Below are 5,000 nucleotides of genomic sequence, written 5' to 3' on the forward strand. Positions count from 1 at the left end.
AGCAGCAGCACCACCTCCGCGCGCTTCCCTGGGGGCACTGAACCGCAGGATGCGAGACCCCACGCCCAGTGGCAAACAGGGCTCCTCTCAGAATATAGGCGGTCCCTACCCCTCACAACGATGACGGTGGGAGGGCCGTTTTACGAGACCATTTCCTGCGGTGCCAACGCTGTCGTAGAGCCGATACTCCATCTTTGGTACAAGGCAATCATTCCGCTGTAAATCAGTACGTCACTCGTAGTTCAGTCACCTCACAGCACTGCTCAGTAAACTATGCAGGCCCACATAGATAGATTATGATAGATTATATACGCAAATGCCCCTATACATGCTGAACGTCCGTACACACAAAATGAACCACACGTCAGCCACACACTCTATCACACACTACTCTCTGCCTGTAACAGACACAGATACAACTACTAAGCACCAGCATGGACCAACGTCCGGTGCATCCTATCCGCCACAGTACACCAACTACGCTATGATAACCAGACCGGGAGGTCCAATCATAAAACAGAATACCCCACTCGTCCGACAACCACAATTGCTCAGAGAAGCCACCAACACCCACACATGTCCTACACAGGGGTGCACCCATCACCACCACACTGCCTCGTCTTACAGCACAAACACACTGGCAGGAATGAAACACACAGGTCTGCCGCAACCACAGACACGGCTCGCCCCCTCTCACTGGCGAAAAGCGCATCCCGACGTGACATAACTCCTTTGACACACTGACGCTGCCTCGGGCATCCACGTCCTACGGTCGATATCAACGAACCTCCCCCCCCCCCTCCCCCCCACAACACGCCATCCCATACCACATTGTGTACCGTACCCAAACCTAACGTGTACTGTACTACAACGCAATGTGTACCATAACACAACCCAGTTTGTACCTTAACCTAACCTATGTCACCTTAACCTAACCTATGTCACCTTAACCTAACCTATGTCACCTTAACCTAACCTATGTCACCTTAACCTAACCTATGTCCCCTTAACCTAACCTATGTCACCTTAACCTAACCTATGTCACCTTAACCTAACCTATGTCACCTTAACCTAACCTATGTCACCTTAACCTAACCTATGTCACCTTAACCTAACCTATGTCACCTTAACCTAACCTATGTCACCTTAACCTAACCTATGTCACCTTAACCTAACCTATGTCACCTTAACCTAACCTATGTCACCTTAACCTAACCCATCTTGCACCTTAACCTAACCCATCTTGCACCTTAACCTAACCCATCTTGCACCTTAACCTAACCCATCTTGCACCTTAACCTAACCCATCTTGCACCTTAACCTAACCTATGTTGCACCTTAACCTAACCTGTGTTGCACCTTAACCTACCTCAATTTGCACCGCAATGTAACGCAATTTGCACCGCAATGTAACGCAATTTGCACCGCAATGTAACGCAATTTGCACCGCAATGTAACGCAATTTGCACCGCAATGTAACGCAATTTGCACCGCAATGTAACGCAATTTGCACCGCAATGTAACGCAATTTGCACCGCAATGTAACGCAATTTGCACCGCAATGTAACGCAATTTGCACCGCAATGTAACTCAATTTGCACCGCAATGTAACTCAATTTGCACCGCAATGTAACTCAATTTGCACCGCAATGTAACTCAATTTGCACCGCAATGTAACTCAATTTGCACCGCAATGTAACTCAATTTGCACCGCAATGTAACTCAATTTGCACCGCAATGTAACTCAATTTGCACCGCAATGTAACTCAATTTGCACCGCAATGTAATGCAATTTGCACCGCAATGTAATGCAATTTGTACCGCAATCTACCCCCACATTGTGCCTTAACCTAACCCACGTTGTGCCTTAACCTAACCCACATTGTGCCTTAACCTAACCCACATTGTGCCTTAACCTAACCCACGTTGTGCCTTAACCTAACCCACGTTGTGCCTTAACCTAACCCACGTTGTGCCTTAACCTAACCCAAGTTGTGCCTTAACCTAACCCAAGTTGTGCCTTAACCTAACCCAAGTTGTGCCTTAACCTAACCCAAGTTGTGCCTTAACCTAACCCAAGTTGTGCCTTAACCTAACCCAAGTTGTGCCTTAACCTAACCCAAGTTGTGCCTTAACCTAACCCAAGTTGTGCCTTAACCTAACCCAAGTTGTGCCTTACCCTGCTCTGTAATTGGCATATGACACGTTACATTAATGTATTGTCCAACCGCAACCCGCTCAGAATGTTGTGTACACAGCTACGTGTCATCTCCCCATAACAGCTGCATTGCAGTGTGGTACGCCATAGAGACGTGTGGGAGTAATGGACGCAGTGGATGGCGATCAGCATGAGCCGTCTGTTCATGTAGTGGCGCGTGTATGCAGACGTAGTAGTCTCTTCTCACACAATGTGATAGCACGGTGCCCCGCGTTCCACATCTGCGACATGCTACAGAGGCCGGTTGACAGTTGGTCGCGCAATGGACATCGCATACGTACGGGGGCACCTTCCACGTGCCCTCTAGTCGGGCACATTTTGTTGCGTGGATGTGAGCGGATGTAGTGTGTCTTGACACCTGACAGGCAGGCATGCAATAATAGTTGACTTTGCAAACGGGGATGGACGTGTACGTTTACTGGTGACGTTACGCAAATGAACAACTGGTAACCCGTTGTGGTGCGGTTGTCCTTGCTGGAGGTACATCTGTGAGGGCAACGATCGGTACAGCTACGAAGCGGTCCCCACCATACCAACGAACGTGAATGTGAATCTGGGTGTGAAGCGATACGCGGCTGTGGGTGGGTGGGACTGTCCCCGGCCGGTGAGGGGGGGCCGCCCGGCGTGCTGGCCGCGCGGTGCGTGGGCGCACGCGCTACAGCCGGCTGGTGGGGGCGCCCAGTGGCAGGCGCGCCGGCCGACGGACGCGGCAGGCGGCGCAGCTGCGCGCCGGGGCACCCTGCGCGCGGCGCCGTGCAGCCAAAGTGGGTCCTCGCCGGCCCGGTGCGAAGCGCGGTGGACATCTGCAGTGTGCTGGTCCGATTGAGGACTGTGTGCGTTGAGGATGCGCCGCCGCCCGGCACTCGGCGCCGCGACGCCGTCTGCTGCTCGGTCGCCCCAGCGGTTCTCGCTGGTGGTTTGTATCGCAGTTGTGCAGACGTGTTGGCACGTGCGCTGTGCTGGGAGAGTTCGCTTCGGCACCCACGTGGGGCCTTTGCCCTTCTGTGGCGCTGGCGTTGGAGCTGCCGGTCACCGTAGGTGGCGCGTGTTGTCTCCCGCCGGCAATGCCACGACAGCACGCTCCCGGGCCTCTGTCGGCAGCGGCAAGCTCAGTTGGGAGCACGGGTGGTCGCACCTAAAGCGTCTACTCGCCTAACTCCGGGCGATTGCGCCTCTCTCGAACCCGACCAAGTACTTAGGACGGCGCTGCGCGCCGCCGGGACCTGAGAGGGTTTCGAGGTGTATTGTGCAGGGGAGCTCAGCCTCCTCCTGTTTGCAGAATAATTGAGCGGACGCTTGCGTGTTCGCGCGGGCCCCTGGGACACACTCCCGGGCGGCCGGCTGCTCAGCTCTACGGGCGGCCGGCTGCTCAGCTCTAGTTGACGCAGCTCCCTGGTTGATCCTGCCAGTAGTCATATGCTTGTCTCAAAGATTAAGCCATGCATGTCTCAGTACAAGCCGCATTAAGGTGAAACCGCGAATGGCTCATTAAATCAGTTATGGTTCCTTAGATCGTACCCACGTTACTTGGATAACTGTGGTAATTCTAGAGCTAATACATGCAAACAGAGTCCCGACCAGAGATGGAAGGGACGCTTTTATTAGATCAAAACCAATCGGTCGGCTCGTCCGGTCCGTTTGCCTTGGTGACTCTGAATAACTTTGGGCTGATCGCACGGTCCTCGTACCGGCGACGCATCTTTCAAATGTCTGCCTTATCAACTGTCGATGGTAGGTTCTGCGCCTACCATGGTTGTAACGGGTAACGGGGAATCAGGGTTCGATTCCGGAGAGGGAGCCTGAGAAACGGCTACCACATCCAAGGAAGGCAGCAGGCGCGCAAATTACCCACTCCCGGCACGGGGAGGTAGTGACGAAAAATAACGATACGGGACTCATCCGAGGCCCCGTAATCGGAATGAGTACACTTTAAATCCTTTAACGAGTATCTATTGGAGGGCAAGTCTGGTGCCAGCAGCCGCGGTAATTCCAGCTCCAATAGCGTATATTAAAGTTGTTGCGGTTAAAAAGCTCGTAGTTGGATTTGTGTCCCACGCTGTTGGTTCACCGCCCGTCGGTGTTTAACTGGCATGTATCGTGGGACGTCCTGCCGGTGGGGCGAGCCGAAGGCGTGCGACCGCCTCGTGCGTGTTCGTGCGTCCCGAGGCGGACCCCGTTGAAATCCTACCAAGGTGCTCTTTATTGAGTGTCTGGGTGGGCCGGCACGTTTACTTTGAACAAATTAGAGTGCTTAAAGCAGGCAAGCCCGCCTGAATACTGTGTGCATGGAATAATGGAATAGGACCTCGGTTCTATTTTGTTGGTTTTCGGAACCCGAGGTAATGATTAATAGGGACAGGCGGGGGCATTCGTATTGCGACGTTAGAGGTGAAATTCTTGGATCGTCGCAAGACGAACAGAAGCGAAAGCATTTGCCAAGTATGTTTTCATTAATCAAGAACGAAAGTTAGAGGTTCGAAGGCGATCAGATACCGCCCTAGTTCTAACCATAAACGATGCCAGCCAGCGATCCGCCGCAGTTCCTCCGATGACTCGGCGGGCAGCCTCCGGGAAACCAAAGCTTTTGGGTTCCGGGGGAAGTATGGTTGCAAAGCTGAAACTTAAAGGAATTGACGGAAGGGCACCACCAGGAGTGGAGCCTGCGGCTTAATTTGACTCAACACGGGAAACCTCACCAGGCCCGGACACCGGAAGGATTGACAGATTGATAGCTCTTTCTTGATTCGGTGGGTGGTGGTGCATGGCCGTTCTTAGTTGGTGG

The 5,000-nt window shown here is 53.0% G+C and overlaps 1 non-coding gene across 1 annotated transcript in view; it reads left to right on the forward strand.

Annotated features, from left to right (window-relative positions):
• The first annotated feature begins 3,607 nt into the window (after positions 1-3,607).
• LOC126147275 (small subunit ribosomal RNA) overlaps positions 3,608-5,000 on the forward strand; it is a 1,909-nt gene continuing 516 nt past the window's right edge. Inside the window, exon 1 of the ribosomal RNA XR_007530135.1 lies at positions 3,608-5,000. This exon is cut by the window's right edge and continues 516 nt beyond it. This is a non-coding gene — a ribosomal RNA (small subunit ribosomal RNA).

Source organism: Schistocerca cancellata, unplaced genomic scaffold (genome assembly GCF_023864275.1).
Source record: "Schistocerca cancellata isolate TAMUIC-IGC-003103 unplaced genomic scaffold, iqSchCanc2.1 HiC_scaffold_850, whole genome shotgun sequence".
In the NCBI taxonomy this organism is placed as follows: domain Eukaryota; kingdom Metazoa; phylum Arthropoda; class Insecta; order Orthoptera; family Acrididae; genus Schistocerca; species Schistocerca cancellata.